This window comes from Pelophylax lessonae (assembly GCF_965119305.1).
Source record: "Pelophylax lessonae genome assembly, chromosome: 2".
Lineage (NCBI taxonomy): Eukaryota > Metazoa > Chordata > Amphibia > Anura > Ranidae > Pelophylax > Pelophylax lessonae.
Window position 1 is genome coordinate 739,868,618 of NC_138769.1, and position 16,659 is coordinate 739,885,276.

The window sequence follows — 16,659 nt, forward strand, 5'->3', positions numbered from 1 at the left end:
AACCAGAAAAAAAAAAGCATTTTTCTTATAATTATTAATACAGCAGTGTGGCGGCTTCTCTACACCTTGCATTTTTTATTGCTGGCATTTATCTGGCATTTTTTTGGCATCTCTGGAGGCAGGCATGACTTTTTTGGATTTAGTGTCTGGGGTGTCAAAAAAGTGTCCCTGTGAAGTTTCAGGTCTGTAGCATGTCCAGAACCCACACTGAACCCACACTGCTGTATTAATAATTATAATAAAAATGCTCTTTTTTTTCTGGTTCTGGACATGCTACAGAGATAAAACTTCACAGGGACACTTTTTGGACCCCCCAGACACCAAATCCAAAAAAAGTCATGCCTGCCTCCAAAAATGCCCGATAAATGCCTGCAAGAAAAACAGGCAGGTGCAGAGAAGCCATATTCCTGTTCTAATAAAAATTATAAGAAAAATGCTCTTTTTTTCTTGGTCAGGAGTCAGGACCATTTTTATGGAAAGTCTAATAACAAGTCGCTTCAATTTAGATAAGGAGGCGACTCCCATTGAAGTATATGGGACAGGTCGGATCACAGGTCGCCTCAAAGTAGTACAGGACCCTTTTTTGAAGTCGGAGCGACTTCAGTCGTGCCAATTAAGACGTCACTGATTGATTAACATTGCTTTTGTTATGTCAAGCGACTTGGGGCGATTTGGGGCGACACAACTCGCCTCACAAGTTGCGCTAGTGTGAATGGGCTCTTAGTGCCGGTTCACACTACGTCGCTCCGACTTCGGGGGCGACCTGTGAAGTCGCGAGCAGCGTGACTTCGGCGCGACTTGCACAGACTTCATAAAATGAATGTCTATGCAAGTCCCTCCGAGGTCGCCCCGAAGTAGTACAGGACCCTTTTTCTAAGTCGGAGCGACTTGTGTCACTCCTATTAGAACCGTTCCTGTACCACACAATGGGAGCACGACGGACCGCGACTTGTCAGGCTGACAAGTCGCGGTCCAAGTCGGACTAGTGTGAATGGAGTCTAATGGTGGCCATACACCTGCCGAAAATCTGTCTTTTGGTCAGATCGTCCGTTTTTTGTCCAGTTAATGGGCACAAATAGAAAATCATTTTCAACTTTTCAGAGCCGAAAAATCGAAGGAAGAGTTTTGAAAACCTGCTGGCCAAACGATAAATCGAAAGGTTAACCACTTTACCACCGGAGGATTTTCCTGCTTTACGTCCAGGCCACTTTTTGCAACTTGGCACTGCGCGAATTTAACTGACAATTGCACGGTCATGCAACGTAATTATGTACAAAATGTATTTAGCTACATCAGAGGCGTAACTAGAACCTTCAGGGCCCTGATGCAAGAAACCATGAAGGGCCCCCCAGACCCCTGGCCGGGGCCCTTACCTTCAAGCCCAGGGCTCTTCCCACTAATTCTGGGGCTCTTTATGCAGCAGGATTCTTTCACAAGTTCTGCAGTGGGCCCCCTTCCTGCAATCTTGGGGCCTCCCCACAGTGGTGCAATGCCAGGGTCCGGTTGCAAGTGTGACCTTTGCGATCCTGGAAGTTCACCCACTGGTTTGCTACCGGGCCCCCTGGAGCATGGGGCCCGGTAGCGATTGCAACCCCTGCAACCCCTGTAGTTACGCCCCTGAGCTACATGTCTTTGACAAGAAAATTCTCAATGAGCGTATTTTTAACCGCTTTATGACCGGAAGATTTTACCCCATTCCTGACCAGGCCATATTTTGCGATTCAGCACTGCATTCGTTTAACGGACAATTGCGCGGTCATGCAATGCCGTACCCAAACGAAATTTACGTATTTTTTTGCCCACAAACAGAGCTTTCTTTTGGTGGCATTTGATCACCTGTGCGATTTTTACTTTTTGCGCTATAAACAAAAAAAGAGCGACAATTTTGAAAAAATAACAATATTTTTCACATTTTTTTTATATGAAATCCCCCCAAAAAATGTAAAAATCAAAATTTTTTAACATTTTAGGCCAATTTGTTTTCTGCTACATATGTTTGGTAAAAAAAATTGCAATAAGCTTATTTTGATTGGTTTGCGCAAAAGTTACCACAGCTACTAACTACGGGAAATGTATGTCATTTTTATTGTTTTTTTTTTTTTACTAGTAATGGCGGAAATCTGCGATTTTTTTTTTTTGCGGGACTGCGACATTGCGGCCGACAGATCGGACCCCTGACTAACATTTTTGACACTTTTGGGGGTACCAGTGACATTACTACAGTAATCACTGCTATAAATATGCACTGTTACTGTAATAATGACACTGGCAGGGAAGGGGTTAACTTTATTGGCGATCAAGGGGTTAAATGTATGCCTGGTGCTTACTGACGTGTGTGGGGGGAGGGGGTTGTGTGACACAGACACAGATCACAGGTTCAGCTATGCTGAATCCTGTAATCTGTCCCTGCCTGTCACAGAGAAGATCCGCCTTTGTTTACACAAGCGGGCGGATTTCCTCACTCGATCCCCGACGATCAGGGAAGAGCGGCGGTGATCACCGCCTCTCCTCCCCTGGCCCGACTCCCGCACCGCCGAGAAGGGGAGGAGTCCAGCGACGTAGGTCTACGTCGCTGGTCGATAACGAGCCACTTTGTCGCAGTACGCTCCATGTGAGCAGTCGGCAAGTGGTTAATGTGTTTCTCTGCCTGTTTGCACTAGATATATGTGACAAACTGAATTCATTTATGTCCATTGAACGATTTATCGTTCGAAATTTGGTCATTACATGATGGTACGATCGATGGTACAATCGGCTTTCGCGGCCGATTTTTCGTTTTCGAAAATGAGTTTGCCCGATATTTCGGCTAGTGTATGACCAGCATGAGAATGGATCCTCAGTGTGGAGAGGGTTAGGATTTTTCATGATGTAGTACACAAAGGAATATTTTCAAAGATATACAGTAGGTCGATAGGATAGGACGATTCATAGGGAGAAGCCCAGGGACGGGCAGGATACCCCTATACGTTGACACATTGTAATCCCCATCAATGGCTGCTGAAGAGGAGGAATGTTGAACCTAGAGAAAACAGTAAAGAATGAGATGGGGAAGGATATTCTCTACCCTCTTCCTCCTAGTTTCTATTGCCTTATCCAGTATTGGTGGCTTAGGGGTGAGGGACCCCTGTTGGCAGGTCTGCAACTGGGGACACCATGGGATGGGGCATGAGATCCTCTACCCCCTCTACCTCCTAGTTTCTATTGCCTTATCCAGTATTGGTGGCTTAGGGGTGAGGGACCCCTGTTGGCAGGTCTGCAACTGGGGATGCCCTGGGATGGGGCATGGGATCCTCCACCCCCTACCTCCTAGTTTCTATTGCCTTATCCTGTATTGGTGGCTTAGGGGTGAGGGACCCCTGTTGGCAGGTCTGCAACTGGGGATACCATGGGATGGGGCATGGGATCCTCCACCCCCTACCTCCTAGTTTTTATTGCCTTATCCTGTATTGCTGGCTCAGGGGTGAGGGACCCCTGTTGGCAGGTCTGCAACTGGGGACACCATGGGATGGGTCATGGGATTCTCTACCCCCTCTACCTCCTAGTTTCTATTGCCTTATCCTGTATTGGTGGCTTAGGGGTGAGGGACCCCTATTGGCAGGTCTGCAACTGGGGACACCATGGGATGGGGCATGGGATCCTCCACCCCCTACCTCCTAGTTTCTATTGCCTTATCCTGTATTGGTGGCTTAGGGGTGAGGGACCCCTGTTGGCAGGTCTGCAACTGGGGATACCATGGGATGGGGCATGGGATCCTCTACCCCCTACCTCCTAGTTTCTATTGCCTTATCCTGTATTGGTGGCTTAGGGGTGATGGACCCCTGTTGGCAGGTCTGCAACTGGGGACACCATGGGATGGGGCATGGGATCCTCCACCCCCTACCTCCTAGTTTTTATTGCCTTATCCTGAATTGGTGGCTCAAAGTGAGAGACCCCTGCATGCAAGTCTGCAATTAGGGACACCATGGGATGGCACACAAGACCCTCCACCACCCCAAAACACCCAGATGGCTCATTCCAGTAGCCACAAAATGCGCAGCGCCAGTGAGCGTGGACCTACTATCACTGGAAGGGATTAAACTAGTAGGTAGTGGTGCCATAATGTGCAAATATGCTGTAGAAGAGCCAGGGGCTGACTGCCAACCTTTCGGCCCAGGGGGCAAGTACAAACCAGAAGCCCATGGTGCAGCGAATCGCCATCCCTCTTCCCGGCCTCCTCCTGACCCCCATTCCAGGCAGAAGCTCCGCTTCAGGTACTCTCTACGCACTGGCGAAATCTGGGTTCCTGACCCGGCCAACAGGGGGCGGTTGAGGGCAGTTGGGACAGCTGGATCGGGGCTGGCCGGGAAGGAGAGTCTCCAGTGGTGCATGGAACTGGCCTCTGTTCAGACATAGTTTACACCTGGCATGTCCAATCTGCGGCCCAGAACCTCAGGCAATGCAGCCCACTGCCCCCTGACAATTTTTTTTTTTTTTTGCTGGGGAGGAAGGAAGTCGAGTCGGGGGCACGGCCACAGAGGCAGCCTTGGAGGGGATCATCCACTAGTTGTGTTAAATTAGTGCTGGGGGGGTGGGCGCGGCAGCACGGGAAGGGCACAGCGGCGTTTTATTACTTATATACCTTAACTATAGTATATATTTTTTATGCGGCCCGAGACAATTTCTCTATACTCAATGTGGCCCAGAGAAGCCAAAAGGTTGGACACCCATGGTTTACACCATTCATGCTGGGGGGGGGGGGAGGCCTGCGCTCTGTCCTTGTCTTCATCCCGCACTCAGTAGGTCAGCGGTGGAGACTTCTCTTCACCAGGAATCCTTTAGACATTTCCGTGGCAGAAGCGGTGCAGCCTTTTTATGGGGCATCAGAGCGGCCCGGGGGGAAATTGCCTCCCTTGCCCCCTGGCCCAGTCCTCCCCTGACAAGAGCTCTGCTCCCCCACCCAGCTGGGGTAAAGTTCCACTAGAGGGCAAATGACTCTACACGTCCCAGCACTGAGGTTAGCACTGGACGGGAGCCTTGCTATTTCTTTCATGACAGGTTCCCTTTAAATCACAACACCATGGGCAAGTTATGGGTTCTGAATAAAGGACAGGGCCATAAGGGAGCCCACACACAGGAGTGAATATCCCAGATCTCTGTGGTTGCTCTACACTAGCCTGTTGACAGAGGCGTAACTAGAACCTTCAGGGCCCCGATGCAAGAAACCATGAAGGGCCCCCTGGACCCCTGGCTGGGGCCCTTCCCTTCCAAGCATAGGGCTTTTCCCACTGATGCTGGGGCCCTTTACTCTCCTTGTGGGGCCCTTTATTACGGTCCCGCAGAGGGACCCTTTCACAAGTTCTGCAGTGGGCCCCCTTCCTGCCATCTTGGGGCCTTACTACGGTGGTGGAATGCCAGGACCCGGTTGCAAGTGTGACCTTTGCGATCCTGGAAGTTCACCCACTGGTGTCAGTAGTTTTTACTTTTTGGTACTTTAATTGTATTATTTTTTATAATTTTATTTTATTTTTTTTAACAATGTGACTGACTATGACTCTGTCCATTCAGAAAAGGAAGGAGCTGGTAAATTACATATTTACCGACCCCTTCCTGGTTCTCTATTGTGACACATCCCCCACAGCACCCGGCAGGAGGGGGGAGGGAGCGCAAGGGGGAGGGCAGCACAGTAGGGGGGGGGGGAGACCAGGGGAGCACACAGGGGCCCAGAGACAGCAGAACACAAGTGAACCGGATAGGAGGAGTGGTGGGGGCAGCATATAGAGGAACCAATCTCCTCCATTTCCCTTCTGCAGCTACAGGAGGAAAAAGGAGGACAGTAATTTCTCTACATGCTGCCCCCACCGCCCCTCCTATCCATGTGTACAGGGCCCCCTGGAGCATTGGGGCCCAGTTGCAATTGCAACCCCTGCAACCCCTGTAGTTACGCCCCTGCCTGTGGATCTCTGCGATGATATTGGTGGGGAGGGGGGGGGGGGCACTCATAGGTCAGCTGACCAAAAAGCAAATCTGAATTCCCGGTCTGCTATTCTTCTGCCCGGAGAGGAGATCTGGGTGTAAGTTTCCAGGTACGGAAGGTGCTCCATCTGGAAATGATTTATCTTATCATTTATTGCATTTCATATAAAAATGGCAACCGCAGAGAATTTTTATAGACAGAGCAAAGTTCATGTCATTGCAATAAATGTCAAATTGAACGATAAGGGAGGATCTCATCCAAAGCAGGAAACACCATGGGATGGTGCACAAGGACCCTCTAACTTCTTATTTATATTGTCTTATCCTGGATTGATGGCTCAATCTGGAGAGAGGGCAAGTCTGCAGTTAGGGACACCATTGGATGGTGCATGGGCCCTTCTGACCCCTACTTCCTATTGCCTTATCCCGATTGTTGGTAAAGGAATGAGAGATCCCCATATGAAGATATGCATTTGGGGGACACCATGAGATGATGTAGAGGGACGCTCTACCCCCTGCCTCCGAATTTTTTATTGCTTATTCTGGATTGGTGGCTTAAGGTTGAGGGACCCCCAGATAAAAATCTGCAATTGGGGAAAAATGGGAAGGGGCATGGGATCTTCTACACCCAAGTTTCTATTGTCTTATCCAGGATTGATGATTTAGGAGGTGAGGGACCTATGTGCCAGTCTGCCATTGAGCACACCATGGGATGGGGCACAAGAGGAACTTCTGCTCTCAAGTTTCTATTGCCTTATCCAGCTTTGGTGCCTTAGGAGTGAGGGACCCAGATGTCTGTCTGCAATTGAGGACACCACGAGTTGGTGCACAGGACCCTTTACCCCCTACCTCCGGATTTCTATTGCTTATTCTGGATTGGTGGCTTAAGGCTGAGGGACCTCCAGATAAAAATCTGCAATTGGGAGAAACATGGGAAGGGGCATGGGATCTTCTACCCCCAAGTTTCTATTGTCTAATCCAGGATTGGTGCTTTAGGAGGTGAGGGACCTGTGTGCCAGTCTGCCATTGAGCACACCATGGGAAGGGGCATGGGATCTTCTACCCCCAAGTTTCTATTGTCTAATCCAGGATTGGTGCTTTAGGAGTGAGGGACCTGTGTGCCAGTTGGTGCACGGGACCCTCTACCCCCTACCTCTGAATTTCTATTGCCTTATTCTGGATTGGTGGCTTAAGACTCCAGATAAAAATCTTCAATAGAGGAAACATAGAAGGGGCATGGAACCTTCTATCCCCTACCCCCAATTTTTTTGCCTTATTCAGGATTGGTGCCTTAGGAGTGATGGACCCAGGTGCCAGTCTTATTTTGAGGACATCATAGGATGGGGACCCTCTACCCCTAACATCTAGATTAAATTGTTTTATTCTGGATTGGTGTCTCAGGAATGAGGAAACCCTGGATGCAAGTCTGCCACTGGGGACACCGTAGTGTAAAGGACCCTGTACCCCCTTTCTCTGAGTTTCTATTGTTTTATCATGAATTAGTGGCCCAGAAGTGAGGCACCCCTATATGTAAATCTGCAGCTGGGGTGGCTATGGAATGGGGCATGGGATCCTTTAACCTTTACCTTCTAGATTCTATTGTTTTATCCTGGATTGGTGGCCCCTCAGGCCACTCTGATGCCCCATAAAAAGGCCTACATGCTTCCGTCACAGACATGCCTAAAGGCTTCCTGGTGAAGAGGAGTAAAAAGCCCCTGGCTTGGATGGTGTCCCGTGTCAGAGGCCAGCTCTGTGCCCCACTGAAGGGTCTCCTCCCTTGGCCAGCCCAGCTCCCCCGGCAGTTCTGGCCGTCCCCGCCAGCCAATTTGTGAACCCGGATTCGATGTAGCAGTTGCTGTCCTGCCTGACCCCCCGGTGAGCAGAGAGTACCTGGAGTGGAGCTTCAGCCTGGAATGGGGGTCAGGAGGAGGCAGGGAAGAGTGAGAGCGGCAGGGGGGCCCAAGTTGCTGCATTATGAGCCTCTGGGTTGTACTTGCCCCCTGGGCAAAAAGTTGCCTGTCAGACCCTGAACTGGGGACATCATTGGATGGGGCATGAGACCCTCTACCTCCTATTACCTTATTCTAGATAGGTGGCTCAGGAGTGAGGGTGTACTGGTACAGTAGGTGTACAGACCCGGGAACTCAGCACAGGGATGGTGGGAACCCCTCATAATGGGCACAGTAGGTGTACAGATCTGGGAACTCAGCACAGGGATGGTGGGAACCCCTCATAATGGGCACAGCAGATGTGCAGATCCAGGAACTCAGCACAGGGATGGGGGGAACCCCTCATAATGGGCACAGCAGGTGTACAGACCCGGGAACTCAGCACAGGGATGGTGGGAACCCCTCATAATGGGCACAGCGGGTGTACAGACCCAGGAACTCAGCACAGGGATGGGGGGAACCCCTCATAATGGGCACAGCAGGTGTACAGACCCGGGAACTCAGCACAGGGATGGTGGGAACCCCTCATAATGGGCACAGCGGGTGTACAGACCCAGGAACTCAGCACAGGGATGGTGGGAACCCCTCATAATGGGCACAGCAGGTGTACAGACCCGGGAACTCAGCACAGGGATGGTGGGAACCCCTCATAATGGGCACAGCAGGTGTACAGACCCGGGGTCTCAGCACAGGGATGGTGGGAACCCCTCATAATGGGCACAGCAGGTGTACAGACCCGGGAACTCAGCACAGGGATGGTGGGAACCCCTAATAATGGGCACAGCAGGTGTACAGACCCGGGAACTCAGCACAGGGCTGGTGGGAACCCCTCATAATGGGCACAGCAGGTGTACAGACCCGGGAACTCAGCACAGGGATGGTGGGAACCCCTCATAATGGGCACAGCAGGTGTACAGACCCGGGAACTCAGCACAGGGATGGTGAGAACCCCTCATAATGGGCAGAGCAGTTCAAATCTAGGAATACTGTACAAGGAAAAGAACCCCTCAAAATTGGCACAGCAGATGTGCAGATCCAGGAACTTAGCTCAGTGATCTCACCAACAGAGAGATGGATAAACACCCAGTATCATCTAAAATGTAACTAAACACGGGGGTCACCCCTTGCACAAATCTTATTGTAGGCTGCGCCTTGTTAATATTTTTACCGTTAATGAATCCATGCTTTGCATTTTGGCTCTCACTTTTACCATCCCCAGCATTCCACCAATCACACAAGATGGCAAGGTCAGCCAAATTTATTGTAGCATGGGGCAGATGTTCTCCAACATACAGCAAGCTCCTGCTGTCAGTTTTATAATCATGCAAAAAAGGTGACAGGTCCTCTTTATGGCTAATAATGCTCAGCACCTGTTTGGGACACATTGACCATTTGGGAATCCTTTGCAATTGATTATTGGTGGAGGAACGTCTAGGTGGGACTTGTTGTTTGGCATGAGTGCTGCAGAATGTAGGTGTTTAGGTGGCTGTCGCTTGCGCATAAAAAAAGAAATCCAGGGACGCGTTGCAAAATTTTAAAAACTTTATTGAACTGGACAAATGGACAAGGCGTTACCACTTGGGACCTCCTGCCATGATGCATTTCACCGACAAGACCAATTACTTAACCACTTAAGCCCCGGAAGATTTTACCCCCTTCCTGACCAGGGGTTTTTTTGCGATATTTTACTGCGCGAGTTTAATGGACAATTGCGCGGTCGTGCAACGCTGTACCTAAACGAATTTGCCGTCCTTTTTTTCCCACAAACAGAGCTTTCTTTTGGTGGTATTTGATCACCTGTGCGATTTTTTGATCATGCGCTATAAACAAAAAAATTGCATCAATTTTGCAAAAATAACAATATTTTTCACATTTTTTTTATATGAAATTCCCAAAAAAAAAAAATGTAAAAATCAAAATGTTTTAACATTTTCGGCCAATTTGTTTTATGCTACACATGTTTGGTAAAAAAAAAATTGCAAAAAGCGTATTTTTATTGGTTTGCGCAAAAGTTATCGCGTTTACTAACAAAGGGAAAGATTTTTGTCATTTTTGGTGGGTTTTTTTTAACGCGTAATGGCGGCGATCTGCGTTTTTTTTTGCGGGACTGCGACATTGCGGCGGACAGATCGGACCCTTGACTGACATTTTTTACACTTTTGGGGTTACCAGTGACATTACTGCAGTAATCAGTGCTATATATATGCACTGTTACTGCAAAAATGACACTGGCAGGGAAGGGGTTAACTTTATTGGGGAAGGAGGGGTTAAGTGTGTCCTAGGGGCGTGTTTCTAACTGTGATTGGACATGGCTACTAGTGTAAAAACAGAGATCAACGGTCCTACATAGTAGAACCTTCTGATCTCCATTTTTACACAGGGGAGAATGACAGGCGGCTTGTTTACATCAGCCGCCTGCCTTTCTCCCTTACTGGCGAACGATCGCGAGTGACCGGCGGACATCGGGTCCGCCGGTCACACGCACTGACTTGTTAGGGAAGGAGCCAGGGCAGGTGCGCGCCTCAGCAGGCTCGCGCTCGCCGGCTATTGGCTCACAAGCCAGTGACAGGCTAGTGACGTACCGGTACGTCACTTTGCCTGGCCAGGGCTGACCGCCGCAGTATATCTACTTGCGGCGGTCGGCAACCGGTTAACTGAAATGAGCCAGAGGATGAGAACTGCTTGTCTGTTTGTCAGAATCAATAAATTTGTGGTTACGGAAAGTAGCCAATATGAACGAAATGGAAGATCTCGTAGCCGCAGAACGGGGCACCAGGGAGAAGTTCCTCAAACGCTGGTACTACTGGCATGAGTTCAGTTTTTCCGCAGAATACAAAGCCTTGGTTGCCTAGATTGTTACATGCAGACAGGTTGGCCATCTCCCCCCCCCCCTCTTCTCCCCTTTCTCCCCCCCCCCCTTTTTTTTCCTCTCTCTCTCACCTTCCCCTTCTTTGCTCTACTCTCCTTCTTCCCTCTTATCCGGTTGGTTCTTCCCAACCTACGGCTCGCTATTGGTTTTATTTATATCCTGTGTTTGGACCTGTACCATTACTCATATCTGTATTGTATGCCTATTCCTCTTTTAATAAACATTGAATTTATAAAAAAAATAAAGTTGTTAGCATTTAATTTTACTGAGTGCCGCCGGCTTTCTTTATCCTGGACTTGCAGTGCATAGAGACCCCCTGTCTGGCTCCTGGCAATCTCGAAGGTTGACCCATTTCCTGGGCTTGGGAGAAGCACACTCCACCTTCCTTTCTGTCCTTGGTACATGTCGGCTCCGTGTAGGCGGGCAAATCACTGACTGGAGAAGAACCAAGTTTGGTAAAAGTACATTGATGAGGCAATGTAATGGTGACCATACATGTTACTGCACAACGGCTTACTTTAACAAATGTTACATTGTATGTTTTATAAATCAAATGCATTCATCAATAATCATAGGATTGGTTCCAATGGTAGAACCCATGATATTCAGTCATTTGTCACTGCCCAAAAAGGTGGTGGTGGGGGGAGGGTTAAACGTTTTTCTAGAACTCTAATATACAGTGCCTTGCGAAAGTATTCAGCCCCCTTGAACTTTTCGACCTTTTGCCACATTTCAGGCTTCAAACATTTCAGGCTTATAAAGATATAAAACTGTAATTTTTTGTGAAGTATCAACAACAAGTGGGACACAATCATGAAGTGGAACAACATTTATTGGATATTTCAAACTTTTTTAACAAATAAAAAACTGAAAAATTGGTTGTGCAAAATTATTCTGCCCCTTTACTTTCAGTGCAGCAAACTCTCTCCAGAAGTTCAGTGAGGATCTCTGAATGATCCAATGTTGACCTAAATGACTAATGATGATAAATAGAATCCACCTGTGTGTAATCAAGTCTCCATATAAATGCACCTGCACTGTGATAGTCTCAGAGGTCCGTTTAAAGCGCAGAGAGCATCATGAAGAACAAGGAACACACCAGGCAGGTCCGAGATACTGTTGTGGAGAAGTTTAAAGCCGGATTTGGATACAAAAAGATTTCCCAAGCTTTAAACATCCCAAGGAGCACTGTGCAAGCGATAATATTGAAATGGAAGGAGTATCAGACCACTGCAAATCTACGAAGACCTGGCCGTCCCTCTAAACTTTCAGCTCATACAAGGAGAAGACTGATCAGAGATGCAGCCAAGAGGCCCATGATCACTCTGGATGAACTGCAGAGATCTACAGCTGAGGTGGGAGACTCTGTCCATAGGACAACAATCAGTCGTATACTGCACAAATCTGCCCTTTATGGAAGAGTGGCAAGAAGAAAGCCATTTCTTAAAGATATCCATAAAAAGTGTCGTTTAAAGTTTGCCACAAACCACCTGGGAGACACCAAACATGTGGAAGAAGGAGCTCTGCTCAGATGAAACCAAAATCAAACTTTTTGGCAACAATGCAAAACGTTATGTTTGGCGTAAAAGCAACACAGCTCATCACCCTGAACACACCATCCCCACTGTCAAACATGGTGGTGGCATCATCATGGTTTGGGCCTGCTTTTCTTCAGCAGGGTCAGGGAAGATGGTTAAAATTGATGGGAAGATGGATGGAGCCAAATACAGGACCATTCTGGAAGAAAACCTGATGGAGTCTGCAAAAGACCTGAGACTGGGACGGAGATTTGTCTTCCAACAAGACAATGATCCAAAACATAAAGCAAAATCTACAATGGAATGGTTCACAAATAAACATATCCAGGTGTTAGAATGGCCAAGTCAAAGTCCAGACTTGAATCCAATAGAGAATCTGTGGAAAGAACTGAAAACTGCTGTTCACAAACGCTCTCCATCCAACCTCACTGAGCTCGAGCTGTTTTGCAAGGAGGAATGGGCAAAAATTTCCGTCTCTCGCTGTGCAAAACTGATAGAGACATACCCCAACGACTTACAGCTGTAATCGCAGCAAAAGGTGGCGCTACAAAGTATTAACTTAAGGGGGCTGAATAATTTTGCACGCCCAATTTTTCAGTTTTTTATTTGTTAACAAAGTTTGAAATATCCAATAAATTTCGTTCCACTTCATGATTGTGTCCCACTTGTTGTTGATTCTTCACAAAAAATTACAGTTTTATATCTTTATGTTTGAAGCCTGAAATGTGGCAAAAGGTCGAAAAGTTCGAGGGGGCTGAATACTTTCACAAGGCACTGTATATTTTCACAAAGCTCATTCCATGTATAAAAACAAATGTTAATGGCTGTAAATCATCTTGTGTAAGATTTTTATTTTGGATGACAGGTACTCTTTAAATACAAGATTCAAGAGTCGTGAAACGGTGAATGATTAATGTAATATTGAGCTTGCAGGAGGATATGATTACATTTATTCTGTACTCTATGGCAGCACCAGTTAACAAGCCCCTTGAAGCATTTTCTACAAGTTCATGAGCACAAGTCAAATCCACAACCCCTACTTAGCGTAGACATCCCCTGCTTAGCATAGAGACACGCCCCTGCACAGCATAGACACAGGGCCAGGACTAGGGGTGGGCAGGAGGGGTGGCTGCCCTGGGCGTGGTGGTGTCTTGTGAAGTGTGGGGCACCCCATGGAGAAGTGCTCCTGCTACAATCAAAAGTATTGACAGCAGCATTACTTTTACTGTCAGCATTAAGTGAGACGTGACGTAGCCAAATGTGGGGAGGAGGAGAGAGCTAGGAGGAGGCTCAGGCTGTGTTCTCCCTCCTGTCACTGCAGCACTCATGCATCATTAGATTGGAATGGAGCAGGGTTTGCTTACCCACCCCCATCTCCTCCCAGCAAAGAATCTGGGTAGGGGGCGGGTAGACAGCTAGTGGTATCTCTATCCCCAAGTCCCCGAGGCCGCAGAACTGCCCCTAGCACCTTCTCCTGCCTGCCAAAACTTCTAAAAAAGACTGTGGGGTCAAGAAGGTTTTGTTTTTGTTTTTTTTTTGGGGGGAGGGGGGATTATTTGTGCTACGAGGGGAAACCTTGGGTGGAGGGGTTGGATTTGTGTTAGGAATGGTGATTGAGGGGGGGGGGGAATGATTAGGGTGTTAGGGATGGGAAATATGTGCTAGCAGGGGGATTTCTGCTGGAAAAGGGGAAGTGGGGGGACTTGTGCTGGAAGGGAAGATGAGTGGAGATTTGTGCTTGGAGGGGGAATTTGCGGGGTGGGGAGAATTTTTGTTTGGGGAAAATGTTGGCTTTCAAAAGGGAATTCATGCTTAGGGGTAAAACGTGCCATTTGGCATCTTCGCCCTGGGCACTAGATTGCCTTGTCCCAGCACTCCATAGACGCGTCGCTTGCTCAGCATTGACGTATACCCCCTCACCCTAGGAACATCCCCTGCACAGGATAGACACACACCCCTTGCTCAGCATAGACAAACCCACGATCAGCAAAGACAAACACCCCTGCTGAGCATAGACACACTCCCTGCTCACCATGGGAACATCCCCTGCACAGTATAGACACACCACCTGATCAGCAAAGACAAACCACCTGCTGAGCATAGACACACTCCCTGCTCACCATAGGAACATCCCCTGCACAGGATAGACACCCCCCCGATCAGCAAAGACAAACCTCCTGCTGAGCATAGACACAACCCCTGCTCACCATAGGAACATCCCCTGCCCAGGATAGACACACCCCCCGATCAGCAAAGACAAACACCCCTGCTGAGCATAGACACACCCGCTGCTCACCATAGGAACATCCCCTGCACAGGATAGACACCCCCCGATCAGCAAAGACAAACCTCCTGCTGAGCATAGACACAACCCCTGCTCACCATAGAAACATCCCCTGCACAGGATAGACACAACCCCCAATAAGCAAAGACAAACACCCCTGCTGAGCATAGACACACCCGCTGCTCACCATAGGAACATTCCCTGCACAGGATAGACACACACCCTTTGCTCATCATAGACACACCCCCCAATCAGCAAAGACAAACACCCCTGCTGAGCATAGACACACCCCTTGCTCACCATAGGAACATCCCTTTCATCATAGACACAACCCCTGCTCATAACCATGCAAGAGGCAGTGTCATGCCAACGCAGCATCAAAATTCTCAACGTCATTGTAATGTTCACTGTTTGGTGCGTTACTTCTTACACTGCGACAGGGCAACCCATTCATGGGAATGGTCTCCTGAAGGCACTAAAATGCACCAAAAATGCATGGAGTTTTTTTTTTTTTCTTTTTAAAAGGTAGTGCACTACAGCGCACGTTAGTGTATTATCACACGACATTGTGCACTAAAATGCACTAAGAATGAATAACAGCACAGCACTCCAACGTAGTCTTTACAAACCATTACTGGTCTCCTTCGGAAAATCCTGGTTGCCTGGCTGTCATAAAGAGGGAATGTAAAGGTTCAATGCCTTCCAAGCTGTAATGCAGTGTAATACAATGTAATACAATATGTAATAATAATGTGATGTAATGATATACTGTACAATGTATTATTAATGCAATGTAATGAAATATAATGTAATCACGACATTATGTATTTTTACAAGCAAGTAAGCACTGCCATGTAGTTTGCCACATAACACCTTTATTTGGCTATTGTACAGCAATTATGTGACGGCTATCCGGGTCCTAAGATAACCGGTGGGAGGTAACAAGCCACATCCATGTGCAGCTGTTGTCGGTTCGTATTGCTAAGTACAGTACTCTGCTGAATGCACTGCTATAGAACAACAGCAAGGCCCTTTATAAGAGCTGCTGTCAATCATTATAGAAGAACCACCCCCGAGGTGCTGAGAGTTAGCAGGTGGGCAGCCAGGGTTTTGGCATGGCGGTGAGCGGTACCAATCCACATCTCATACATATGTGTAGCTGTTGTCTGCTCACAGTAGGCTGCTGGAATGCCCTGCTATAGAATGATAGCAAAGCCCTTTATAAGAGCTGCTAGTAATCATTACAGAAGAACCACCCCGAGGTGCTGAGTACTAGGAGGTGTGCAGTTGCAAAGTCTGAAAGGCAAACTTTCAAAAAAGTGAAAAAAATATTTTCCACCCCCTCCTAGAAAATGCATTAAAACCACTTCAGTTAGTGGAGAGGAAAGGGCAGGTTTGGCCCTACATCTGCATCCACATTGACAATGCTGAGCCAAAAGAGGGCGTTGCAGGTGGGAAGAGTGATGTCACACATGGTGGGATATGTGCAGGTTTGACAGCAAGGCTCCTACTGGGAGCCGCCACCAATTACCATGTCTACTGGGAGCCGCTGCCATATAACAGTCCTACTGGGAGTCGCTGGCATATAACAGTCCTACTGGGAGCTGCCACCAATTACCATGTCTACTGGGAGCCGCTGCCATATAACAGTCCTACTGGGAGCCGCTGCCATATAACAGTCCTACTGGGAGCCGCTGCCTTATCACACACCTACTGGGAGCCGCTGTCAATTACCACTCCTACTGGGAGCCGCTGTCAATTACCACTCCTACTGGGAGCCGCTGCCATATTACACCCCTACTGGGAGCCGCTGCCATATCGAACCCCTACTGGGAGTCGCTGCCATATCACAGTCCTACTGGGAGCCGCTGCCATATCGAACCCCTGCTGGGAGCCGCTGCCATATCACAGTCCTACTGGGAGGCGCTGCCATATCACAGTCCTACTGGGAGGCGCTGCCATATCACAGTGCTACTGGGAGGCGCTGCCATATTACAGTCCTACTGGGAGCCGCTGCCATAGCACAGTCCTACTGGGAGCCGCTGCCATAGCACAGTCCTACTGGGA